Genomic DNA, 26,844 nt, shown 5'->3' with positions numbered 1-26,844 from the left:
CACCCTGTCCCTCACTGACTCTCATACTAGCAGGTAGCACATTCTGCATTTCTGCATCAATTGGTTCAATTTTCTTTACCGACCGCCTCTCACACCAACCTGTGAAATCCACAAAGGCAGGGGCTGTGTGCATTTTATTAACCAACGAGCCCCCACCAGACACTCAGCAAATGCTTCACCCGCTCCCAAGGCCTCAATCAGATCTCCAGACCTGGGCTCTATGGCCTTGGGGAAGTTACTCACCCTCTCTTGGCCTGTCTGGCAGGTAGAGGGGCCTGGCTGGTGATGGATGCCTCCTCTTATCCCTGGCCAATGTTGTGGCAGGGAGGGGAGGCTGCCCAGGCTGGCCCTTCAGGTGCTGGGTACTTCTCAGGGCAATCTTCCACAGACAGAGCTCCCCGGGTATTTGCTGAGTTGAACAGAAGGACCTGGAAACCTCGATGCCAACACCTCCAGGAATGAGAAGGCTGCAGGGGAGTCAGCTCAAGGTCCAGGGAGCTAATTGCACCATTAGATGATTAAAGATGTTTAATGACGGGGATGCAGCTGTGGTGGGAAGTTAAGCACAGACCACAAATGGCCCGAGGCTTGGTTCAAATTTGGGATGTGGGAAGGAGCCTCCCCCAGATCCAACCATCTGGATAGGAGAGGTCACAGCCACAGCCTGTGGCCCCAGGCAACTGAGGCCTGAGCCAGCACTGGGGCTGGGCTCCTTCCAGGATCCCTGGGGATCCCTGCCTCCGGAGTCCTCCCTGAGCTGGCGGGGCCCTGGGAGAAGGTGAGGCCAGACTCAGGGTGTGACGTGGGGTGGGGTGGCTGGCTCAGTTCCTGCTCTGGAAGCCAGAGCTAATGTGCTAGCCTCAGACAGGGGCTGAGATGGGCCTGGCCTGGCGCCAGCTGATCTGGGGAATCCAGGCCTGAGATTCCTGTCCCAACAAGTGTTGGGGCCTGTTCAGCATCAAGCGCTGGTCTGAGCAATGTTGGAACATGATGATGACCCAGCCCACCCTCTCCCTGCTGGAGAAACATCCACTGGGAGGAGTGCAGATGGGATCTACGAAGCTTTGACCTGGGCTGGGGGGTCAGGGGAGGGATCAAAGAATGGAACAGGAGTTAGCAGGGGATTAGAGACAGGAAGGACATCCCAGCAGAGGGCAAGCAGGGGCAGGGCCCACTGGGGAGACAGCGGCAGGGGCAGGGTAGCGGGGTGGTGGAGGTTCAGCCGTTCAGCCTTGCAGGCAGATGAGATAGGACTGGAGAGGCTGGCGGGGCCCTGGTGGCCTCTTAAGTGTGAGCTTTGGCCTAAGGCCCCTGGAGAGCCACTGAAGGACCAGAGCTGTGATTTGGAAAGAAGAACACAAGGACTGTTTTTTAGAATTATTTTATTTTTTTGAGATGGAGTCTTGCTGTGTCACCCAGGCTGGAGTGCAGTGGCATGATCTCGGCTTACTGCAGCCTCCGCCTCGTGGGTTCAAGTGATTCTCCTGCCTCAGCCTCCTGAGTAGCTGGGATTACAGGTGCACACCACCACGCCTGGCTAATTTTCTTGTATTTTTGGTAGAGACAGGGTTTCGCCATGTTGGCCATGCTGGTCTCGAACTCCTGACCTCAAGTGACTCGCCCGCCTCATCCTCCCAAAATGCTGGGATTACAGGCACGACCACTGAGCTCAGCCACAAGGACTGTTATAGGATGAATTAGGGAGGGGCACAGCTGGTATCTGGATGAGCCAGGCCCCACCTGAGTACCAGGGAGGGGGATGAAAGGAGGGGATAGTTGGAGTGGAGGAGGGAGGCTAGGGATGCCAGGTTTCTGGTGGAAGTTCTTTTTTGTTTTTTTTAGATAGGGTCTCACTCTGTTGTCCAGGCTGGAGTGTAGTGGTCATGGCTCACTGCAGCCTCAACCTCCCTTGCTCAAACAACCCTCCCACCTCAGCCTCCCAGAGTGCTGGGATTACAGGTATGAGCCACCTCACCCGGCCTCTGGCTGAAGTTCTTGAAAGGGTGGGATCCCAGAGGAGGGCCAGTTTCAGGGAACAGAAGATGTGTTCTGCCTGGGATGAGTGGAGTCTCTGGGATACCGTGTCGGGGTAGGAGGATGTTCTACGGAAAGGTCTGGATGATGACTGGACAGATGGGTCCAGAGTTCTGGAGGGAGGCCAGGGCTGGGGAGGGAGATCTGGCACGCATCTGGGTTGATAGTCCCTTTTCGAGCCTACAGCGGTGACCTCCAGAGCGCTCCATGTATTGGCTTTTCTCCTTCCCTGCCTTTCTCTTCCTGCTTCTTTGCTCCAGCTTCCTGGGGTCACATCTCAAAAGAGTAGTCTCAGGCTCTGCTTCAGGAGAACCTGAACTAAGATAGAGTGAAGCTGAAGCCACCAGACAGTGGGCTGGCTCCTCTTGGGCTAACACCAGCTGTGTCCTCAGCCCAGACCCAGTGCAAAGGAGCCTCCCTTCCTCATTACCCGCTTCTGCCCTACCCCGGGAACGTGTGTGGATATAGAAAGGGTGAGTCAAGGCCAAGGGGAAGGGGAAGGGGAAGGGGACATCCCAGAACGTCACGGAGAAGAACTGGGCACTTCCTCCTGGGGGTAGCACCCTTTCTCATCAGTGGTGCCACGACAGGTGCAAAATGTGCAATGGACGTCACAGAGCATCCCCAGCAGGTGCCCCCAGAGCAGGTGCCCAGAGCGGGTGCGGAAAGGCCAAGTGCATGACCGGCTGCCTTGAGGACTTTGGCCCCCAGGAACCCTGGGCTGTGGACTAGGCCTCATACTTGGGCTTCCCGACTAGTTGAGAAGCAAAGATCCGTGTGCTTAGAGGGCACTAGATGGCACTTTAAAAATAACTCATAGGCCGGGTGCAGTGGCTCACGCCTGTAATCCTAGCACTTTGGGAGGCCAAAGCAGGAGGATCACTTGAGCCCAGGAGTTCAAAACCAGCCTGGGCAACACAGGGAGACCCTCGTCTTTACAAAAAAAAATTTTTTTTTAAAAAATTAGCCAGGCATGGTGGTGGTCACCTGTGGTCCCAACTACTTGGGAGGCTGAAGTGGCAGGATCGCTTGAGCCCAGTTCGAGATCAGCCTGGGCAAGATGGTGAGACCCTATCTCTTAAAAAAAAAAAAAAAAAAGAAAAAGAAAAGAAAGAAGGAAGGAAGGAAAGAAAGGAGGAAGAAAAGAAGAAAGAAGAAAGAAAGAAAGAAGGAAAGAAAGAAAGAAAGAGAAAGGAAAGAAAGAAAGAAAGAGAGAAAGAGAGAAAGAGAGAAAGAGAAAGGAAAGAAAGAGAGAAAGGGAGAAAGAGAGAAAGAGAGAAAGAGAGAAAGAAAGAGAGAGAGAAAGAGAGAAAGAGAGAAAGAGAGAAAGAAAGAGAGAAAGGCAAGCCAGGTGTGGTGGTGCTCATCTCTAGTCCCAGCTACTCTGGAGACTGAGGTGGGAGGATCCCTTGAGCCCAGGAGTTTGAGGCTGCAGTGAGTTGTGATGATGACACTGCACTCAAGCCTGGGTGACAGAATGAGACCTCCTGTGTCTAAAAAACACATAAATACATAAAACTAACTTAAGCTATTTTCTACTGCCTGAGCAACATTAGCTCACTGTAGAAAACTTAAAAAATGCCCAGGCACAGTGGCTCACGCCTGTAATCCCAGCACTTTGGGAGGCCGAGGCGGGTGGATCATCTGAGGTCAGGAGTTTGAGACCAACCTGACCAACATGGCAAAGCCCCATCTCTATTAGAAATACAAAAATTAGCCAGGTGTGGTGGCGCATGTCTGTAATCCCAGCTACCTGGGAGGCTGAGTCAGGAGAATGGCTTGAACCCGGGAGGCAGAGGTTGCAGTGAGCCGAGATAGTGCCATTGCACTCCAGCCTGGGTGACAAGAGTGAAACTGTCTCGGAAAAAAAAAAAAAAAAGAGAGAGAGAGAGAGAAGAAAACGTAAAAAATAAAGACAAGCATAAAGGAAAAAATTATTAAGCTCATCGGTGATCCCCCACCCCCAGGGCAACTGCTAGTATCATGGAAGTGTTTATTCCATTTTTCCTGTGCCCACTTTTTAAAAAAGACAGAAATAGTTACATCATTAATGCTATAATATTTTAATTTACTAATATAACATGAATTCTTTCCATGTCAAAACAAATGAATCTTTAGCTGGGCGTGGTGGTGTGCGCCTGTATTCCCCGATATTCAGAGGCTGAGGTGGGAGGATCTCTTGAGCCCCGGAGGTTGAGGCTGCAGTGAGTCGTGATTGTGCCATTGCACTCCAGCCTAGGTGACAGAGCAAGACCTTTTCTCAAAAGAACTAAAAAAGAAAATAAAAGTTATGTGGATCTACATTATTAATTTTAAGGCCGTCATAATTATCCACTTTATTAATGGACTTGTCCGGCTGCACCAGAAATAATAATAATACGCATTTACTGGGTATCTAGCATGTGTATCATTACACAGCCATATGAGGTGTGTACAAGTATCCCCGTTTTACCGATGAGAGAAGTGAGAGTCGGGGGTTAATGACTTCCAAGGCCACACAGCTACCGAGGCAGGATTCAAACCCAGGTCTGCTCTTAACCGTGATGTTCAGCCACCTGGCAGGTCCCTCCTGCTGACCCCTATACTTGTTTCTGCAAAAAATTCTGATGAGTCAGAGCCCCGTGTGTGCATTTTACCAGTTCCACTTGGAGGGAAACTTTATTTGCAGGGCATTACATTGGGGCAGGAAGGGTTGGGGGAGCAGTCATCACCATCCCTCCTGCCTGCCCCCTGGACATCGCACTGCTTCCCTTGGCAGCTGTGGAAACCACTCCGGCCAGAGAGGGGAAGGGACTTGCCCAAGGCCACACGGTTCAGAGGCTGCACAGGAGTGCGGTCCTGGCTTCCGATTCCCCACCGGGGTGTGGATGAAGCATGTGGGACACACGAGACATAGGGATTAGAGGCCCAAGCTCCAAAGGGCAGGGACGGTGCCAGTCTTGGTCACTCACTGCTCACTCATCTGTCCCCAGCTCCAGCACAGGAGCTGACATGCAGGCCTGAATGGATAAAGACGATAAGGAAGCCAAGACTGGGAGGGACCTCTGTGGAAGACTTCCAGGAGGGGCCAGGAGTGGGCCAAAGGGGAGTGGGGCTTGGACCAGCAGAGAGGAGATGGTGGTCCCGCGTGGGCAGGTGTGTGGAGGAGGGAGGAAACTTGGCCTGCTGAGAACAGAAATGGGTCTGGGAGCAGGCCAACCAGCCAGAGGGGGTGAGTCTGGGAGTGGCCAGAGCAGACCAAGGAGGCTCCAGGCCCCGCCTCTGGGGCAGCCCCCTGTCCCCCAGCCCCACCACAGAGCCCTGCCTGGGTAATTCCTGAACAGGAACAGAAGGAGGAAGTTGTACAAGTGACACTCAGCTGGTGAGTGGGAGGCAGGGTTTGGTTTCCTTTCCAGACGAGCCCTGGGTTTGTTCAGCCCCGGTGCCTGCCCCCACCCCTGCCCCTCCCCTGCTGCCTGTGGCCTTGGCTCAGGCACTGGTGAATCTCAGAGGCCAGGAAGGAGCCATCCAGGCCAGGAAATGGGGAAGTCCCGTTGCGTGGGAATCCCCTGGGAGGGTGGCTTGACGTGTCCCCTTCTCTCTCGGACCAGACTGTGAGAACTGAAAGCTGGGGCCATAGCTTTCACATCCTTCCGGTGTGGCAAACTCCTTTCCATCCTTCAGGACCCAATCTATTTTATTTTTTTTACTTTGGAGATGGGATCTTGCTTTGCTGCCCAGGCTGGAGTGTAGTGGCACAATCATGGCTCACTGCAGCCTCCAACTCCTGGGCTCAAGTGATCCTCCTTCCTCAACCTCCTGAGTAGCTGGAGTACAGGCACACCCACCATGCCTGGCTAATTTTTAATCATTTTTGTAGATATGGGGCCTCGCTATGTTGCCCAGGCTGGTCTCAAACTCCTGGGCTCAAGCGATCCTCCTGCCTCACCCTCCCAAAATGTTGGGATTACAGGCGTGAACCATTGCACCCAGCCAAGACTCAATCTAAACGTCCCTCGTTTGGTAAACTCTCCGAGAATCCCCTATCAAGGCAAACTGACAGATGCTCCCCACCCCCGAACTCCTGTAGCACTCAGAACACACTTAAAAATAAAAAGAATCACTGTTTATTGGGTGTCCACAATGCACAGGGTCTCACATTTCACCTCCTTGTTGTACCTCTCAGCATCACTGACAGTTGGCACCATCCTTAGTTCCATTTTACTGAGCAGCTCAGTGGGGCTCAGGGAGGTTGCAGGGTTGCAGGCAGTGGGGCTGGGTCTCCTGGATACCAAAGTGTGTCGCTGTCTGGCCCTCCTGCTCATAGTGTTTCAGGGTCTGTTTCCTCTTCTGGCTTGGAGCCTTCAAAGGGCAGAGTCTGTGTCCCTGGAGACCTGGCCTTGGGCAGGTGTTGACCCATGGACAAATCTTTGAACCTCCCCCCCAGCCTTCACCATGACGAGGCTGGTGCCTTGTATACAGTAGGCTGTTACTGAATTCTTGTGACATTGAGAAAGCTTGATCTTAGTCCAGGCTCCATCATAAACTTGCAGTTTGAGCTTGGGCAAGTCACTTCTATTCTCTGGTCCTGTTTCCCTGGGTTTAGAAGGAAATGTTTACAGACAAGTGTCTTAGCTTCCTCCCTGTCCGAAAATTCAATCCTTTGCTCTAGAACGTGGCACATACCCCACACTCAATTTCCCTTATTATTATTGTTATATTAAGTTTTTTTTCTCAAGTAGGCTTGCTAGGGAATCCCTTATTATTAATATCCATGATAGTATAGTATGTTACAATTAACGAACCAATATTGATACATTATTATTAAGTAAAGTCCATATTTGCTATGGAGCTCCTTAGTTTTCCCCTAATGCCTAATGTCCCTTTTTTTTTTTTTTGAGACAGTGTCTCGATCTGTCGCCCAAGCTGGAGTGCAGTGGTATGATCTTGGCTCACTGCAACCTCCACCTCCTGGGTTCCAGCTATTTTCCTGCCTTAGCCTCCTGGGTAGCTGGGATTATAGGCACGCACCACCATGCCTGGCTAATTTTTGTATTTTTAGCAGAGATGGGGTTTCACCATGTTGGCCAGGCTGGTCTCGAACTCCTCATCTCAGGTGTTCCACTCGCTTTGGCCTCCCAAAGTGCTGGGATTCCAGGCATGAGCCACCGCGCCCGGCACCTGTGTCCTTTTTCTGTCCCAGGATCATGTCTCCTCTTGGCTTTGATAGTTTCTCAGACTTTTCTTTTTTTGATGACCCTGACAGTTTGGAGGAGTACTAGTTAGGTGTTCTGTTTTTTGTGTGTGTGTGTGTTTTTATTTGTTTGTTTGTTTTTTGACATGGAGTCTCGCTCTGTTGCCAGGCCAGAGTACAGTGGCATAATCTCAGCTCATTGCAACCTCCACCTCCCAGGTTCAAGTGATTCTCCTGCCTCAGCCTCTCGAGTAGCTGAGACTACAGGCGTGCGCCACCACGCCCAGCTAATTTTTGTATTTTTAATAGAGACGGCGTTTCACCATATTGGCCAGAATGGTCCCGATTGCTTGACCCTGTGATCTGCCCGCCTTGGCCTCCCAAAGTGCTGAGATTACAGGTGTAAGCCACCTTGCCCGGGCTTTTTTTTTTTTTTTTTTTGGATAGTGTCTCAGTCTGTCACCCAGGCTTGAGTACCGTGACACAATCATAGCTCACTGAAGCCTCCACCTCCCAGGCTCAAGTGATTCTCCCACCTCAGCCTCCTGAGTAGCTGGGACTGCAGGCGTGTGCCCCCATGCCCAGCTAATTTTATTAAAAAATTTGTTTTTTGGTAGAGATAGGGTCACGCCATGTCACCCAGGTTGGTCTTGAACTCCTGGCCTCAAGCGATCCTCCTGCCTTGGCCTCCCAAAGTGCTGGGATTATAGATGTGAGCCACAGTGCCTTGCCTAGTCTGGTGTTCTGTAGAATGCCCCACTATTAGAATCTGCCTGAGGCTTTTCTCATGGCTAGACTGGGGTTCCGGGTTCTGAGGAGAAAGACCACAGAGGTAAAATGCCATTCTCATTACATCATGTCAATGGCAAATGTTATCAGCAGGCCCAATCACTGCTGATGTTGGCCTGATCACCTGGCTGAGATAGCGTTTGTAAGGTTCCTGCACTGCAAAGGCAGCGCCCCCACCCCTCTTTCCACCCTGAACTCTTTAGAAGGGAGCCACCAAGCACAGCCCACACCTAGGGACTGGGGAGTCATGTTCCCCTCCTTGAGGGTGGAGTATAGTGTGAACACTTTTTCTTCTGTCTCCTTTTCAAAGTACTCCCACAAAACATTGCTACATTGCATCTTCCCAATGCCTAGGAAATGTGGAGGACGGAGGCATTCCATTGAGGTGGAGGCCAATGCTCAGAGGGGCAGCAGTGGTTCCCTGCCCAGCCCCTGTGGATCTGGCCTTTCGCTCTTGGATGTGAAATACGTGAGCTTCGAGGTTCACAGACCCGGGTGGCACAGAACTGCAGCGCCTGAGTTCCAGATTCAGTAAGGCTTAATTTTTTTTTTTTTTTTTGAGAGGGAGTCTCGCTCTGTCGCCCAGGCTGGAGTGCAGTGGCGCGATCTCAGCTCACTGCAACCTCTGCCTCCTGGGTTCAGGCAATTCTGCCTCAGGCTCCTGAGTAGCTGGGATTACAGGCACCCGCCACCACACCCAGCTAGTTTTTGTATTTTTAGTAGAGATGGGGTTTCACTATGTTAGCCAGGCTGGTCTCGATCTCCTGATCTCAGATGATCCACCTGCCTCGGCCTCCCAAAGTGCTGGGATTACAGGCGTGAGCCACTGCACCCAGCCAGGAAGGCTTGAATTTTGTTTGGGTTTGAATTCAAGGTCCTGCCCTTCCTCACCAGGTCATGTCACCTCACTGAGCCTCAGTTTCCTCATCTGTAGGGTGGGATAACAATAGCTCCTACCTTGTTGCGTTGTGAAGAATGAACTAGATGCTACATCCAGGGTCCCTGGAAGCGATTCCCTGCTCAGGAAACTCCTTGCACCAGGACTGTGAGCCATGGTGATTATTTTTACAACGATTCTTTCAGCCCTCCTGTCGTGACCGTCTCCTCTCTGTGCGGCGGGTTTCTCGCCCCCTGTGGACTGTGGGGTCACAGCTCTAGCTGCAGATTTCCGGCTGCCCTCTGCCCTCCCATCAGGCCAGGCAGATCAAGGGCCCAGTCTCCTTTCATCTTTTCTCACAAACATTCTGGGATGTGGCGGAAGGAGGCCTGGGCTGGGGTGGGATGGTGGCTCTGCCTGCCAGCGACTCTGTGTGACCTTGGGAGAATGCCTGTCCTTCTCTGGGCCTCTTCTGCAGCCTGAGGGGAGCGAGGTGATGAGTGTCTGAGTTTCTTGGCACTTGGCCGTCACGTGAGCCCAGTGGGGCCAGGCGTCTCCCCCATTTTCACATGGGCAGGTCTTTTCTGCCTTTGACGTCTGTGTTTTGTCTCCAGATTCTGGGCTGGGTAGAGACACACTCGAGCCTGAGGTTCCCCATCTGTGAACACGCCACACAGCCCAGAAGGTCTGGCTGTGAGGGTTTGAATGTGCAGGGCTGTGCTCAGTGGTTTATGCTGTTTGAAGGTCACCACTCAGGCGCCACCTGCTCAGGTGCTCCTGTCGCCATCTCTTCCCTGACGGGGGCACATTTGTTATGATTAATGAATCAATACAATATTGATACATTATTATTATTTAAAAAAATTTCAGAGGCAGAGTCTCACTCTGTTAGCCAGGCTAGAGTGCAGTGGCACCATCACGGCTTACTGCAGCCTTGACCTCCTGGGCTCAAGCGATCCTCCTGCCTCAGCCTCCCAAGTAGCTGGGATACAGGTGCACACCACCACGCCTAGCTAAATTTTTGTTGTTGTTTTTTGTGGAGACAGGGGTCTCACTGTATACTCAGGCTAATCTTGAACTCCTAGACTCAAGTGATCCTCCCACTTCAGCCTCGATGCTGGGATTACAGGCATGAGCCACTGCACCTGGTCTGATACATTATTATAACTGAAGTCCATGCTTTAGTCAGACTTCCTAAGTCTTTCCCTAATGTCTTTTTTCTGCCCCAGGATCATGTCTCCTCTTTGCTCTGATAGTTTTTCAGATTTTTCTTTTCTGCCTTTGACACCCATGTTTTGGATGCCCCTCCCAGTGCCGGCCGCTGGGGGAGAACAAGCTCATCTGCTCCTGGCTCCTGACTCCCATGGGGTTGGGGATGCTTCTCTAGTGTCTTGGGTTTCCCACCTTTGGCCAGTTTGGCCTCACTTCCTGGAACACAGATATATGCCCATGCACACACTCCTGTGTGAGCCAGGCCTTCTGCCTCAGCTGGGTCCCTGCTGCTCCTCAGCACAGAGGCCTCCTGACTGCCCCTTCCCTGTCCCCTCATGTGACCGCCACTCCACATCTCCCCAGGCCCTGTTCTGCTCACCACCCTCCATGGTTCCCACCACCTCCAGGACAGAAGCCACGCCTGGCACTCAGGGATCCCCAGGTTCCCCTACTACCCTTCCCACCTCACTTCCCCGACTCTAGCCCAACCATCATACTGTGCTTCGCAGACACCACCTGCTTCTGCGTGGAGTTCCAGACGCAGCGGCGTTCCCCATCTCTGTCCTTGCTCACACTGTCCCTCTACCTGCACACCTGTCCTGTCCTGTTTGTTATTATAATTATCTTTTTTTTTTGAGACAGAGTCTTGCTCTGTCACCCAGGCTAGAGTGCAGTGGTATGATCATGGCTCACTGCAGCCTCAATCTCCTGGGTTCAAGTTATCTTCCCAGCTCAGCCTTCCCAGTAGCTGGGACCGCAGGTGCACACCACCACATCTGGCTAATTTTTAGTTTTTTTTTTGTAGAGACAGGGCCTCACTATGTTGCCCAGACTGGTCTCAAACTCCTGGGCTCAAGTGATCCTCCTGCTTCAGCCTCCCAAAGTGTTGGGATTATAGGCGTGACCCACCATGCCCTGCCTCCCTGTCCCATTTTCACCTGGCAACCATCTCTCTAGGCTTCTAAACTCTCCATAGACAACTGTCTCCTCAACACACATGCTGGGTTGGGGGCCCCACTGTGGGCCGTGCAGCCCCGGTACTTGCCCATCCCTGATTCCTCTAAGTTAGAGACCAGAGACCAGCCTTGGTTTTTTCACTGCTGTATCCCAGCATGTAGCACAGACCCTAGCACATAGTAGATGCTCAATAAATGACCACTGCAGGAGGAAGGATGAGTGCAGCCAAGCCAAGGGCTAGGGGGTGGGGAACCTTCTAGGCACAGGGATCAGCAAGTGCAAAGGCCTCAGGACAGGGACTGCTTGTGGAGGGACAGCAGGAGGCAGGTAGAGGAGGGGAGGGGACCAGGGCCTGCACAGCATGATATCTCTGTGTAAACTGTGAAGTGCAGTGCCAGGGGAGGTGCCAAGCCCATTCCACAGACTCAGGCTAGAGCCCATCCCCCACCCCACCCTATCCTGTAGCCCTGAGCCCGGTGGCTTCAACTAGACCACTCACAGCACACCATGTGGAGAATGGCAGAACTGTTCTGGAATTTCCCACTGAGGCCTGTGATGGGTCCAGTTTCCTGGTTGCTGCAGCAAGGGTGAGATGGGCTGGGGCTGGGCATGGCAGATCAGCCACCATTGAGCCAGAGTCACCAGGGCACTAGGTGTGGTGTGGGCAGCACCTCTGATCCCATGTCATGGGACAACTCTGGCTCGTTGTGTTCACTGCCAGTCGTGGAGGGCCAGGCCTCACCCTACCCCCTCCACCCTGCCCTCAGTTGTGGCTTTGGCCCACCCAGGTTGAGGGAAGGAGGGAAGAGGAGGTTTCTGGAGACAGAGGACTATACAACCAGCTTGACGTCAGTAGCATCTATCATCTGCTGGGTGCTTTTGGGTTGGGTAGTGGTTCCTGTTGGTGTTCTAAGGCTGGCCTGGGGCCATGTATACAGTTGGTAGTCAATAAATGCTTGCTGTCCATTAATGATGATTTGCAGGAATTAAGCAATGAGTTGCTGCTTTACCAACAAAGAATGTTTTAAGCAAAATAATTTGCACAAAGAGTCACTTATCCACCAGGCCAGACCCGCAACTCCCAACTGCATAATCCTGGAACTTGCCAGGGTTGTTACCCTCATTTTACTGACGAGTAAACTGAGGCCCAGAGAAGGCAGGTTCACGTAGTCACTGAAGGGAAGAGCTGGAACTTGAACTCTTGTCTGTAGGTCCCAAGTCAGTGTGTGCTGCCTGGCCAACTGGGCAGTGCCTGCTCCGTGCTGGGCATGGGCCAGGCCTTGGTCGCTGCCCTCAGGGTGGGGACAGACACACTCAGAATGGACTTAGCACGTGCCTCCATCAGGACGTGTCAGGAAGCATGTTGTGGAGAAGGTGGAGTTTACTCTGCACTTTGAAGAACAAGGCAAGGTAGCCAGGGACAGGGGCTGAGCCTTCCTGGCAGGGGTTACAGCCTAGCAAAAGCCCAGAGGGGTGGTTAAAAATAAAGAGTGCTTCAAACGCACAATAATGAAATCATTGTGCTGGCCACATCCTCCTGAGAACCTCAGCCGCGGAGCCAGGCCCTTGAAGTCGGCAGTGGCTTCAGGTGGGAAGCTGCATCTGTGCTTGCAGAACCCTTACTTGTCTAAGTTGTCCCCTCTCTGATAAGAGCATGTAGGGTATGAATGGGAATGAGATTTCACCTGTGATGAGCGGGCATCACCTCATTTCATCCTTACGTGCGTCTTCTGGGGGCTGTGATATCTTTAGCCCACTGTGCAGGTTGGCATACTGAGGCTTCTTACATTATCTGCAAAGTGGCAGAGTTGAGACTTGAACCTGGGTCTGGTCCAAAATCTGTGCTTTTAAGCTCTCTGTCATCCCAGTTCTCGAAAAGCCCAGAATTTTCTGTTGAACTCCTGGGCATGAGTTTAGTGATGTGCTGGTACATATTGAACAGCCAGCTCTCTGGAAGAAAAAAGAGGCTTGATTGGTAGTGTATTCCGATGTCCAAGGGGTAAATACTCCCACTGTGGCTTACCTGGAGCTACCAGTGTGACATTCTTGAATATGGAGTTGGGAAGAGATGAGCACAGTCGTTTCTTGCAAGTAGGTAAGGGCCAGCTCCAGCGTGTCACTGGGTGAATGTCCCTGCCTCCCCCCCGGAGCCCAGTATGGCCAGTAAAGGCCTTTAGACATGTCTAAGGAATGGAAGAGGGCTGAGAAACCTGCTCCTCCAGCCGGGGGCCCGCCCTAAGCCCTGGGAAGCTGCGGTTAATCTTTAAGCCAGCCTTGCAAACAAGTGCAGCCATTTCACCAGCCCAGGCTGGCTTCTGCTGTTGACTGGCTGTGGCACCTCAAGCAGCCCCTTTCCCCTCTGGCCTCAGTTTATCACCGCAAGAGCTACTATTCATCTAGCACAACCTGACCATCCTCACACTGGTCATTTCCAACCTCCCCAGGAATCTTCTGTGGCCATGTTCACTCCGGTTTTACAGGTGAGGGGGCTGGGAAGCTGATCGATTTGTCCACCCCACAGCAGAGGGGCAGCTAGTATCGAACCTAGTATCAGTGTAGAGTAAGGCTTTGCTCATTCCTGGTCTTCTGGAAGGTATGTTGTACCCAGAGGGCTTTGCCTTCCACATTCTAGGGTGCTCCTCCCAGCTCCTCTCAGCAGGGACAGCTAGATGCGAACCTAGTATCAGTGTAGAGTAAGGCTTTGCTCATTCCTGGTCTTCTGGAAGGTATGTTGTACCCAGAGGGCTTTGCCTTCCACATTCTAGGGTGCTCCTCCCAGCTCCTCTCAGCAGGGACCTTTGCCCAGGGAATAGAAGCCTGACCTGGCTGGGCCTTAATTTCCCATCTGTGAAATGGGAGAACTTTCAAAGAACGAACGTGGAGGTAGGTGTGATATTTAAAGCTGGACCCAGGCCCACCTTTCCCTGTGCTAGGATTCCAGGACAGGTGAGGAGCCAAGGGTGGGGTGCCCAGCCCCAAAAGAATAGCCCTGGAGCCTGCACCAGGGGGTGATAGGGGAGTCTTTGTGGCCTAAAGCAGCATTTCCTCAATGTCCCGTTTTTCTGCTACACTTCCTGCCCTGGTTCAGAGGTACTTAGCCTCTTTACTTACTTGGAAGTGTGATTGCCACTCAGACGCCCTGGTCAGCCCCTCCTAAGCAGTAATAACCAGAACTAGGGGACTTCCGATGGGCTGCAAGGGATGTTTTGTCCTTATGCACTTAAAATGAACCCATAACTATTAAAATAAATGTCGCTCCTCCCCACCCTGTCCCTCCTGCCCCAGCCCCTACTTTGAGAAACTCAGGTCAAGGCTAAAGTCCAAGGCCTGGTTCTCGCCAGTGCCTCAGTTTCCCCATCTGTAAAGTGGGGCGATCTTCCGCCGCTCAGGCCAGGTGGTGGTTAGGATTAAACCCTGAAGTCGACCTGAGCAGCTTAGCATGGCGCCTGGCCCAGAGCGGGCGCTCCACGCCCGCTGATATTATTACCAATCGTGATTTCGGGAGAGGCGGATCTGGGGCGTAGAGGGTGGGTGGGTTGGGGAGGGCATTTTGGCCTGGGGGCGGATGGGGCCCGCGGGGTGGGGCGCCCTGGCGGAGTGGGAGGCGGGGCTTCTGTGCCCGGTGTCCCCCACCCCGCCCGGACCCCCGGCTAGGGCCGCGCCTGGGTCTCTCCCGGGTCACCGGCGGGGAATCCGTCCCCGCGCGCTTCCTCCTTCCTCCTCCTCCCGGCTGCCTGCCGGGCCCCTCCTCCCAGCTCGCGCGCTCCCTCCCTCCTCTTCCCCTCCCTGGGCCGCCGCCGCCTCCTCCTCCTCCTCCTCCCTTTCTCTCTCGATCTGTCTCTCCCGGCCCGGAATCCATTCCGGCCTGGGAGCCGGAGCGGCCAGGCCGCCGTCTGCCCGACCCGCTGGCCGTCCCGCGGTCCGCCCTCCCGTGCGTCCGTCTGCCGGTGCGCCCGCCCGCCCGCCGGCCCAGGTGAGCGCCCCCCGCCCCTCTGCGGACCCCCCGCCCCGGCCAGCGCGGGGGAGCCTCCGCCCTGGACCACCCTGGCGTCGGATCTCGGGCCGGCGGGGACTCCTGTCTACCCCCCAATTCCCACCCCCCCGGGCCGAGCCGCGATACCCGAGCGCCGGGCGGGCGCACGGGGCCATACCCGGCGCGGCCTTTTGTTGTGATGCCGCAGGGGGAGGGGGCTGGGAGGGGGGGCGCAGGGGTCCTGGATGCGTGGGGTCCCCTTCCAGCTCGTGCTCCCCATAGGATCCCCCAGAGAAGCGAGCGAGCTGGGCCCTAGCCCCCGGGCCAGGTCTAGGCCAAATCTGAAATCTGAGCCAGTCGGCGCCGCCTCCGGCCGGGCTGCCCGGCCCTGCGCCCCCCCGGCCCAGGGTGGGAGGTGGGGGGATCGGCAGGGCGGGCTGAGGGGCCCCGGGGTCAGGGCGCCAGGCCGAACCGCCAGGACCTCCCAGCCCTCTTGGGGCCTCGGGTAGGGCCTGGTGCTGCCGGCCTGGAAGGGACTGGGCCAGACTGCGTTTGGTCTCCACTGCCCACAGCCCCCAGCCTCGCCCCTGAGCAGGCCCAGCCACCAGCCGGCTCAGAAGTTGGCAAAAGTTTTGGGGGCTGGCCATCGGGCCAGGTCCACCTGTCTGCCTGGGCTGGGATTGGGGGTGGGTTTGAGTCCCCACCAGGGCTGCCACTTGCCCTGCTGTGTGTCCTCAGACAACTGCCTGCCTCTCTGAGCTGGGGTCCTCATTGGTGGCAGGTGGGCCTGGCTGGAATTGCTGGGCTGGTGGAAGGATGGGGTGAACAGAAGGGGCTCACCTGTGTGGTATCCTTTCAGCCCCTGTGTCCTTCAGGTGGACTTAGGAGTGGACAGAGCCTGTGTGTGCCCCTGGGCAAGGCCTCCTGAACTTCATGGACTCTGTACAATTTGGGGCAGTGGTTGCTGGGTCACCTGGGGTAAGTCCAGGCCCAGCCACAGCCACAGTGCATCTGGGATCAGACTTGGTTTCAAGGGTGGGCCAGGCTGGTCCTGTTGCAGACCCTCTTCTCAGCCCCCTGGCAGGGGAATCAAGGCACTGAGGCTTCCTGTCTCACCCAGTGACCTGGGCCAAGAGATTGCCCCTCTAAGTCCCCATACGTGAAATGAGAATCCTCAGGCGAAGATTCTAAGCGCTTTTGCAGGTAGAGGCTTGGCGTGTAGTAGATGCTCAATAAATGAATCATTCACCGGACACATTGGCTGAGAAAGATGGGTGAGATGCGAGGTTGTTGGCTAGTTCATTCTAGAAGAGGATGGGTTGGTGACTTGAGAAAGAAATAGCCCTGGCACCGTCCTGCCAGCCAGCAGCTGGGTGACCGTAAGCAACTCACTTTTCCCTTCTGGCCTCAGTTTTGCCACGTATAAAACTGGGCCAATGGTAGTGACAGCTGCCAACATCTACTGAACACCTTTTAGGAGGTAAGGATTCTTGTTTATCCTCATTTTGCTGATGGGGAAACTGAGGCTAAGAGAGGGGAAGTGACTTGACCAAGGCCATACAGTTGGAAGCTGGAATGAAAGCCCAGACCTCAGAGACCACAGTCTGGCTGTCTTTGCATCCCTCCAGTGATGGGGCAGTGGAGGTTCGCAAGACAGGACTGTGCACACAGCAGTGTCGGAAAAGACTGTTCTGCTGAGGGATTGAATGAAAGCCACAAGGCATTTTTGGTGATGTGGTCTTTCCACCCAAGGAAATGATTTACAGTGTGTCACCTCTCTCAGCTGACTGCCTGCCTAGGCCCTCCCGCGTGCCCCTGGGCCTTTGCTCCTAAACCGTGTCCCTCCCAGAGTGCCCTCTCCTCCAGGTGCTGCTTATCTGCCCTTGCCCTGCCAGGCTTAGCTTAGGCCCATCTCTTCCAGGAGGAAGGCCCCTGGCTCTCTCTCCCTGTCCCCTAGCTCTTCTTGGAGAGTGACTTATCCACAGCTCAGCCTGGTTCCTGCTTTTGCTTCTCTGATTGTGACCTGGGGGGTGAGGTGGAGGGATGTCTGGCTCCCCCAAGCCCCGGGAACCAGAGAGGAGATGGCTCAGTGACCTGTTGAGGGACCTTCTGCCCATCTCCCTGGTCCTCAGCTGACCCCATTTTCTCAAACCTCCCCATGTATAAGCATTTGTGACCCCTGTATTGAGCACCTGCTGTGTACCAGGAACTTGGAACTCGAGCTGAGCAGTATTGTGCTGGGGTTAGCATGGAGTGGGAGCTGTGGGAGTCATGGAGGCTTCTAGAAGGTTGCAGGGCCTGAGCTGAGGATGAGCAAGAGTTCACTTGGCAAAGAAGGGGAGAGGGAGCTCTTTTTTTCCTTCCCAGGGGCCCCGGGGTGGTGGGGTGTGGTCAGCCCGGTTGGATACTTGCTGGGGACCTGGGAACAGGTCCTTGGCCTCCCAGAAGTTTGAATCTGGAGGGTGAGCAAAGTTGCAAACAAGTTGCCAGTTGAGTTACTATATAATCACAGATATGATAAGGGCTCAGGGAGAGAGGCCTAGTGTACAGAGGTATCTTGAAGGAGGCGTGCAGGGGTTGACCGGGCATGGAGTTAGGGAAAGGGCTTGCCAGGCAGCAGGACGTGCATGTGCAAAGGCCCTGAGGTATGTGCCAAGATGTGTGCTGTCATGGAGAATCAGTGGGAGAAGCTGTGAGGCTGGAGCGTGCACAATGAAGGGGAGTGGGTAAGAGGTAGAATGAGGGGGTGTATCAGCAGGGCTGGACCATGCTGGGGCCTTGTGGGCCCTGGGGAGGAGTTTGGCCTTCGTCGTCACACAGGGGGCTGATTGGTGTCCCCTGTGTGAACAGCCCCAAGCTGGAGGCCAGAGGTACAGAGCTGACCAATAGAAATAGATCTGACGATCGAGCTAGATCTGCAGGCTGGACTCCAAAATTTTATGGAGGCCTAGATCAGGTCTCAAGAGGAGCGGGTATTTGAGGCTGGGCTTTGGAAGTGGAGTAGGAGTTCACTAGCAGCAAGGCTGGAGAGGATGAGAGCCGGGGGCGTGGGAAGTGCAATGCCAGGTGTCTGGAAGCTGGGAGTGAGGTGGGGAGCAGGGAGAGGTCAGCCCGAGAGATGGGGACCAAAGGTTTGGTAAGGGCTCAAGAGTCAGACAGGCCTGGGTTTATGTTCCGATGGTCCCACTTGCTGTGTGTCTTTGGATCATTTACTGTATCTTTTGAGAGACTTAGTTTCTTTGTCATGAAAATGGGGCCAATAGATGTCTCCTTGTTGGATTAGGGTTAAAGGAGGGCTGTGTGCCCTGTGTCTGGCACCGGTAGGTACTTGGCAAATGGGACCTGCTTTGCGCTGTTGCATTGGACAGGTCACTTGGCCTCTCTGGGTCTGGCCCTGCCGGCTCTGTGGTCAAGCCCTTGCCTGGGTGATCTCATTGAGTCTGAAGGTGCTGGTTGGGGCAGGGCTGGCTCAGGAGAGGATGTTGGCAGCCAAGGCCGCCAATGTGCAGGGTGACTTTGAGTCCTGCCCTGCCCTCTCTTTACCTTCTCTGTGTGTGAAGAGGCTAAACTGGGGAGAATGCCATGCTTCTAGCCCAGCCCCGCTTCTTCGAAGCCTGCCTTCGGTGCGATTGGTCCCATTTTCCGGTTGTAAGTACTAAGACCCAGGAAGGCAAAGTCACTTGCCTAGGGTCTCTCAGTTGCCAAGTGATAGGGCCAGGCCTTGGCTATAGGGCTCTGGACTCCTAGTCCAGTAGAGCCACTGAAAAAGGCCGCCACTTCCCTGCTCTGGGCCTTTTGCTGGAGCTTCATTTCCTGCCTCGGTGTGTGTCCCCACATCTCTATCTCCCTTCAGATTCCCGTAGCCCTTTCCTTCCCCTCCATGGCCCCCACCCCTTATCTCCATGGGAAACCCCTCTGGCTTCCCCTTGAGCTCCTGGGGGCCACTTCCTCTGGGGAGCCTCAGTTTCTTCATCCCTGAAGTAGGATAGTGAGTCATGGTTCCCAGGATGTCCCAAGAGGACAGAAATAAAGTGCTTAGCACACATTAGGGACTCCATCAGTGGAGGCAGGGGAGGGCCAGGCACCTGCTCAAGTCCTGCCTCCTCTGGCAGCTGATGCCCTGTCCTGTGATTCAGTTTCTGAAGCTGTCAAATGGGCCTAGGGCTTGTACTTAGTAAGGCTAACAAGAGGATGGTATGAGGCTCTACCTTAGGTCCCCACCTGGTGGCTGGCTCCGTGTCGCTGTTCCTGGGTGAGGGAGACCCAGTAGAGGCCTCCCCTGTGTTCAAGGCCTCATTCCCTGCTGTTTGTCCAAAGCTAAGTCACTTAGTCTCTCTGAACCTCAGCCTCTGCATACCTCCCTTGTGAGGATTAAATCAGCTAATGTATTCCCAGTGGCTCAAATCTACTGGGTGCTTAGAAAATTTTATATTTTTCTTTCCCCATTCTCCTCCCTCTTGGGGACTCAGATGTTATCTAGTTTAGGGAAGGCTCTGGGCTTTCATCCCCCTGGCCTAGAGTGCTGTGTTGAGAAGCATTCTGAGGCTCAGTGTTGGCTTCATGGGAAAGAGTGCTGTGATAGATTAGTCATGTCTGCCATGAGCAGAGGATAAGAGAGTATTGTATGTGTGCCATGAGTTTGTCATTCTTGATCTATTCTGACCTTCTCCTTTCACAGATGGGGGGATTGAGGCCAGAAAGACCCAGGGCAAGTCATCTAAGCTGGGAGAAAAATGCAGAGCTCTTGTCTTCGATCCAGGACTCTCCCCAGCCAGCCAGCCTCCTCCTTCCCACAGTACAGCCTGGTAAGGCTGAGTCAGGGATAGATTACTTGGGAGGATATCAGAGCTGGGAGCCAGACCTCCATCTCCCTACTGCTTGCTCTGGGTCCTTGGGCAAGTGACTTTCCTCCAACTTTGGTCCGTTTGGTCCTCCTTCTCCCTTAGAACTACCCAGAGAAGTTCCAGAGTAAAAGGAGAAGCCAAAAGGGAGGCGAAGTTGAATGATCTTGGCCAAATCCCTTCCTGTCTGGTCCTCAGTTTCCTCATCTGTATGGTGAGGACTGCCCCCACTGAGGATCTGTGATGGTGATCCTAGCTGGGGAGTGCTCCAGGGGCAGGCCCAGCAGAGTCTTCTTTGGTGCTCATGTAGGGGTGGGGATGTCTATGGTGGGTGGGTGGTGATATCTGTGGACCCATTGAGAAACTTTAGGAATGGGTTCTTCTGAACCCTTGGACCTGCTGGGCTATGAGGCTGGCACAGGCAGAATCCAGTTACTGGGAGTGGAAATTGAGCTGGAGTGGCCTGGGGAAGCATGGCCTCTCTGTCGGGGTCTGATTAGCTTCTCTTAGGCTGCTTTGCCCAAATTCATGGCCTTGACTTTTACCTTGTCTGATGTCGATATCTTCATGTCATGCCCTTCTGAGCTGGGTCATAATAAGGTGACCCATTGTATCCCTTGCTCCATCCTGGGAGCAGTCAAACTCTTATTCCTGTTACACAGAAGAGGAGACTGAAGCTCAGAGAGGCTAAGAGCTGGGGCCACAGCAGTGCAACAAAGTGAGGTGTGAGCCCAGACTTCTGGCTGCTGAGTAATTTGTGGGGATCTGATTCTTATTAAGTGGGTACCCAACGTGGCTAAAACTTTTTCCAGGTTATAGGAGGGGTGTGGTGCTGGGGGCAGGTGACCCTGACTCTCTGGGTTCCAGCTCTGGCTGATGGATTCCCCAGTCGGACCTGGAGTACTGGGATCTTGGGTGCTCAAGGATTCTTCTGCCATAAAGGGTAATGGAAGTAGCAAAGCCTTTGAAGCCAGTTGGTTCTGGGTTCAAATCGTGGCTTGGCCACTTGTTTGCTGTGTATGATTGTACAGCTTAGAACCTCAGTTTCCCCATCTGTGAAACGGGGATGATGAGGCTGGCACCAACTTTGACAAGATGGCATGAAGATCTGATGAGCCAATGTGTGCCAAGTGCTTGGGTGCAGGGCCTGCACTCAGGAAGTGCGTGATATTTATGAGTGCCTGTTAGAAAGGTGATTCCCTGATGAGGCAGGAATCCTGGGCCTCTGCAGGCCAATTGATCTGGAAATCCCCAGGGCAGTGACCGGCCACCTTTGTCTGTGGTTGGCTTGTTCTGTGGGGAAGGGAGTGGGGGGAAGATTAACTAAAGACAGACGAGCTTGGTGCCTGGATTGATTGGAAGGTGCCAGCTCCATCCAGCCTCCCTGAGCCTGGCTTCTGCCTTAGCCCTTCCCTGCCCGTGACCTAGCATAGCCTCCCAGTACCCCAATGCCTCACCCCAGCCTCCCTCCTCCGCCTCACTGAATGGGTCCCTCTCTTCAAAGGTGGATTCTATTTGAGCATCCTTGCCCGTTTGACCTGAGAGGTGAGAGCTATTCCTGCTCTTGTTTTTGGGAGACAGCTGAAGCTCAGAGAGAGGCAGGGATGGGCTCAGGCTGCACATCAAGGACCCCTAGAGGTGCCCTGCCCTGATCATCTCCCACATTTTCGAGCTGTAGCTATCTTCCTGCCTGACCGGGATTATTGGGCCGTACACCTTTGCCTCTGCAGCTCCCACTGCCTGGTGTGCCCTCCCTCTCAGTACCCCTCCAGGGTCTGAGATGCTTCTGGCTTCAGAAGGCCTTTGTGACCACCCTCCTGGTCCCACTGAGTCCCTTGCTCCATCCTGGAGTCCGTACTGACCCCACATCCGCCATGGAACTTCACCTTGTCCCTTCTTTGCCCTTCCTCATGGCTCTGACACATTCTGCCTTAGATGACAAGTCATAGGATTCTTTTTGCCTCTAAGGGAATATGGTAATCATCACGCCCAAGGGCACAGCCCTTTACAGTTTACAAAGAACTTTCCGCAGTTGCCTCTGTGCATCCTCAGCACCAGCAGGGCTGAGACAGACAGAACCACTGTAATAAACTTTGTGTGGCAGATGAGGAAACTGTGACCTCAAGTCAGGGTCATGCCAGGGGCTCTCTCTGCTTGGGCAAATGGAACTGGACTCTTTCCCCACCAAGCCCGTCTCCTCAGTCTGGAACCCCTCTCCCAGAGCCCTGTGAAAAGCATGACTTATTGTCAAAAGGAGGATTTGGAGGTTCAGAGAGGTAAAGTTACTTGCCTGAGGTCACACAGCCCTGAAGGGACTTGGAGGGTTCCTTCTAAAAATCAGAGAAGAGGCAGATTGGGCCAGTTTTCCTCCCACTTCTGAAGGGAGGCCCAGACATGCCCAGGACCCTGAAGGAGCAAGGAGCCACCGTGAGCCCTTGCGGTCCCTTCAGCCAGCGTTCATTCCTCCAGCACGGAGTTGAGTCCTTCTGCAGTGCCAGGCAAATGGTTGTCTCATGCTCACAGCAGCCTCGCGGGGTAGTGTTCCTGGCTGCATTTCACCAAAGAGGAAGCTCAGGAGCCAGGGGACTTGCCCAAGGTCATCCAGTGCGTGGATTTGAACCCAGGGCCTCCTGGGCATGCCAGGCTTGCCTGCCTCATCTGGGCTGAGCTCTTCTCTGCTTCCACAGACCCTTGATCAGCCCTCTAGCCCTCCCCACAGTTCCTCACCGGGCAGCGTGAAGACAGGGAGACTTCTCCTCTACCCCCAACTGCTGTCACCCACTAGCTGTGTGGCTTTGGTGAGTCAGTTTAACCTCTCTGTGCCTCAGTTTCCCCATCTGAAAAATGAGCCTAGTGGTAGAACCCACCCCATGGGCTTGTTCCAAGGATGAAGTCTTATGTCCAATGCTCTCAGCAATGCCAGCACATAGTAAGTGCTTGGTGCGTGTTGTTATTTTATTATAATTTGTATTAACCTGGGGAAGAAGGGAAAGACCACCCCGTTATCCAGATGGGAAAATGGAGAGAAAGGAAATAGCATCCACCAGGTCACAATGTGATGTCACAGCCAGAAGTCTCCTGGGGCGCATTCTGCTTTCCAGATGGGGAAACTGAGGCCTAGAACCTGAGAAGGGACTCAGTCAAGGTCCTAATTTCTTGCCTTTAGTTTGGGTTGAAGCCTCCTTGTCCGCCTGCTTGCCCTGGGACTATGGGTCAGTTGCTTCCCCTCGCTGAGGCTCAGTTTCCTTATGTGGGAAATGAGGGAGACAGGTGTGCACCCGGTGGGGCTGGGGTGGGGACTGGGTACGGTCGTCTCCATAAAGCATTTAGTTCAAGGCCTGGCCTGGAGGCAGCACTCAACAGCTGCAGGGACGGACTTCCAGGACTCAATTTTCTCATCTGTGCCATGCTCTGTGCATGTTGTTGGGGAGACAGTTCCATCTTATCCCGCCAGTGTGTCTCCTCAGTCTCTTAGAAGCCACCCTAGGCAGGGACAGGGGCCGGGGAGGTGAGGTCTGGCCTTTTATTCTGCCTGGGAGGCCAGGGCTGTGCCTTGTGGACTTTGTCCCTGAGTTGTGCCAAGTCCTCACGGCTGGGCCTGGTTGGGAGACTGCACCAATCCCCACCAGGCCTTCTGGGTGCCCTGTGGCTGCCAGCACCCAGATCCTACCACATCACTGCGTCTGCCTGCCTTTGCTGCCACGTGCCCCGGGTGGTGGCTTCTCTCTCTGAGCCTTGGGTTTCCCACCTATGAGAAGGGGTAAGGAGTCTTCCTCACCGGGCTGTTGGGAAGGCTTGATGCACTCATTTTCCCCATGCCAGGCTTATAGAAAGTGTCACCGTTAATGGGTACGGCTGTGAGGACGGGTAGGATCCTGACTGGCAGGAGGGGCGAACAGCATCTTGGGTAGAGGATACACGTGAGTACAGGCTTGGAGGTGGCACAGTTTGGGGAGCACCCTGTAGCCAGGTGGGTGAAGTGGGAGAGGACCCCATAATGTGCGGATTTGGACTGGCGCTGGGTGAAGTGGGCAGGATCTCAGCGCCAACTGTCGTGATTTTGGGTGATGCTGACTCCCTGGCCCTCTAAACTTTAGATTTGTTTGAAGCCTCGGGAGCAGCCTCCTGCCCTCCCCACCCCCACCCCGCCAGGTGTTCCCGAAGGCCCCGGAACCAGATGAGACATAGTTCTATTTGGGGACAATACTGCTGTTCCCGTTTCTCTCCTGTGCCCTAGTTTTAGAAACGGAGTGGGTTTGGTTACCAGTTGGCCATTTGCAGCGAGCTCCCCCCCTCCGCCCACTCCACCCATACCTTAGAGCTGTGGGCATCGCGGGCAAAATAGGACTCAATGCTACCACTGGAAGCGGCTCCTGGGCTCTGCCCCTGGGTTCTCTGGGTAGGGAGTTGGCAGCTGGACTCTCTATTATCCACCGGTGATATCTGGGCCTTGTGATGGGTGCTGGGAACCCTAAGGATGTACTTGGCACATAGTTTATATTCTGGGGGAGCCAGACACAGACCCCAGTCATTTCCCTATGGCACCACGGGGTAGGGGCCATATGAACTATGGCAGCCCAGCACAATGCCAGGAGAGCTTCCCAGAGGAGGTGATACCTGGCCTGGGTCTTAAAGGGTGAGCAGGAGCTCATGAGAAAAAAAAGAAGGGCGAGGGTGGGCCGGGAAGAAGGGACCGTGTGCAAAAAGGTCTGGGGGTAGGAAGTAGCCAGGCGGTGTGGATAGCCACGGAGGTGGGGAGCAGCAGGCCATGTACAAGGGGGTTAGAAGGTGGCTTGGCTGATCAGGCAGAGCCTCAAACCCTCACAAGGCACTCAGGCTTGGGCCTGGGGGTGATGAGAGCAGAGCAGATTGAGGCCAGACTCTTGCTGTAGGTGTGGAGGACAGAGAAGGATCAGACCGGCCTCAGAGGCTCAGTTACTTTTGCCAAGTAAAGGCAGCCCACAGAGGCTAGGGTTCAAGACAGGGATCTAAAACCTTTCCCTGGGGCAAAAGGTAGGGGCTGGCCTGGGGCCTTGGAGGGAGTGGGTCAGGGAAGACTTCCTGGGGGAGGAGGTACTCTGACTTACCGGAAGGATGGGAGGGACCTCTGAGGGGAGATGGAGCTTGGCAAAGGGCCTGCAGGTGCCCTGTGAGCAGCTCCTCTTGGAGGTCCGAGGAGCCATAGAGTCTTGACTTGGGTCATTTGGCTCGTGCCAATGGGTAGGGGGCCTGGGGGGCCTGCTCTTCGGGCAGTGAGGAGGGGCTACTGGACTAGAGTAATGTGTCCCACATTCTGGGTAGTGCCTGGCTCAGGGTCAGTGTGGCTTCAGTGAGGTGGCCCTGGTGGCCGCACTGAGAACAGATGGGCCTGGAGAGAAGGGGGCACTGGCAGGGGAAATGGCCAAGTCTGGGATGGACAGGGGAGTGGTGGGGGGCAGGGTGGAGAGCCTCTGCCCCTAGGTCCTTCTGCCTGTCCATCCTTTCCTCGAAGACGCCCGCCTGGCAGGAAGTGGTGGAGACGTGTTGCAGCCCAACTGGCAGATTCCCAAGGTGCCTGGGGCATTGGGCAAGGGCTCTGGGGTTAGGGCCCGGCCTCCCTTCCTTTTCAGGTAAACCTCACCAGGGCAAAGCTCCCCAACTCGGGTGAAGGACTAGGCCTGATTGCCTCTATAAAGACCCCCTATGCCCTCTTGAACTCAGAGGGTCTGGACTCTAGACAGGGGGAGTTGAGAGCCGTGGCTGTTGGCACTGGTGCCAGATGGGCCTGGATTAGAATCCAGGCTTTGTTACCTGCTGGCTGGCAGACCTTGGCCTTTGAGAGCCTCAGTTTTCCCATCCGCAAAAATGGGGGTCACACTAGAGCTTCCCTCCTATGGCTCCTGAGAGAATGAAATGATATTGTGAAGAGCTGTGCCAGCACTCTGCCCGCCTCGTGGGTCTGTGTCTAGAGCTGTTGCCCCTGCCGGCTCGGGGACTGAGACTTGCTGGGCTGCGGGGGGCGGCTTCCGGTCTACCCTGGGCTCTCAGCACAGAGGACAAAGCCCCTTTGTGGAGGGCGGATGGAGCTTGAGAGCCCCTGTCCTTGGGGAGCAGGGGACTGCTTGCCTCTTCACTTCACTCAGTTCCCCTGGGGAGAAGGAGCTTCCTCAGACACAGAGGGTGGGAAATGAAAGTCAGGCTGTGCAGGAGGAGAGGCTGGGCTGGCTACAGCTGCCCTGGCCAACATCTGGCTGTGAGCTCTGGTGGGCCCTTCTCTTCTCTGGGCCACCTTCTCAGGCAAGTCCCAGGCCCACTGTGGGTGCCCTGCTCGCTCTTCCATCCATCCATCCATCCATCCATCCATCCATCCATCCATCCATCCATGATCAGGTACTCACTCCATGCTAGGCTGTGTGCCTTTGGCCAGTGTCTGTTCTGACCCGCTGGTACCCAAGCATCCCAGCTGTTCATTGTTTTGAATATTACACCTGCCACAGAGCATTAAATTATAGGGAAGACAGAAGTGGCCCTCATCCCCATAAGACAGATTCTCACACAGTGAGTTATGTCATCGGAGCTGTGGTCGGTCCACGCTAGGAAGCAGGAGTTGAAGATCCGCACTTGGACTGGGGTTTGAGGGAGGCTTTCTGTGAGGAAGCGGCTTTGGAGCTGAGACTTGGAGAGCAGAGTCGGCTGGGTGTATCAAGAAACAGGTGGTTGAGGAAGGCCTGTCTGAGCAGATGGCTGAGTCCTGAAGACCTGAAGGAGGCAAGGGAGTGAGGGTGTAGGTGCGCGTGGAGTGTGCTGCCGGTGTGGGAACAGCAGGTGCAAAGGCCCTGAGGCAGGAGTGTGCTGGCTTCTCAGGGAAGGGGCAGGTGGCCGGTGTGGATGGAGTAGAGTGAGGGGAGGGATGGGGTTGGTGGAGGCCACTGAGGGCCTTGGAGGCCCCTGTGATGACTTTGGCCTTTGTGTCAGGAGTGTGGGTACTGTGGGTGGTATTAAGCAGGAA

The 26,844-nt window shown here is 54.6% G+C and overlaps 1 protein-coding gene across 7 annotated transcripts in view; it reads left to right on the top strand.

Moving 5' to 3' along the window:
- The window catches only part of SRC (SRC proto-oncogene, non-receptor tyrosine kinase), a 78,213-nt gene that overhangs the window by 3,329 nt on the left and 48,040 nt on the right, over positions 1-26,844 (top strand). For 2 of the 7 annotated variants that reach the window (XM_055265355.2, XM_055265351.2), the window contains exon 1: positions 14,654-15,015. The exons of 1 other annotated variant lie outside the window; for it this stretch is intronic. The gene's annotated coding sequence lies outside the window, so the exon portion shown is untranslated. Of the gene's footprint in view, positions 1-14,644; positions 15,016-15,696; positions 15,994-26,844 lie in introns of those variants that run through there. 4 more of the 7 variants (XM_055265356.2, XM_055265354.2, XM_063633567.1 and 1 more) reach the window with 4 other exon arrangements.

This window comes from Symphalangus syndactylus, chromosome 24, assembly GCF_028878055.3.
Source record: "Symphalangus syndactylus isolate Jambi chromosome 24, NHGRI_mSymSyn1-v2.1_pri, whole genome shotgun sequence".
Taxonomy (NCBI): Eukaryota; Metazoa; Chordata; class Mammalia; order Primates; family Hylobatidae; genus Symphalangus; species Symphalangus syndactylus.
The sequence above is the reverse complement of the archived record's forward strand: the minus strand, read 5'-3'. Positions and strand labels throughout refer to the sequence as shown.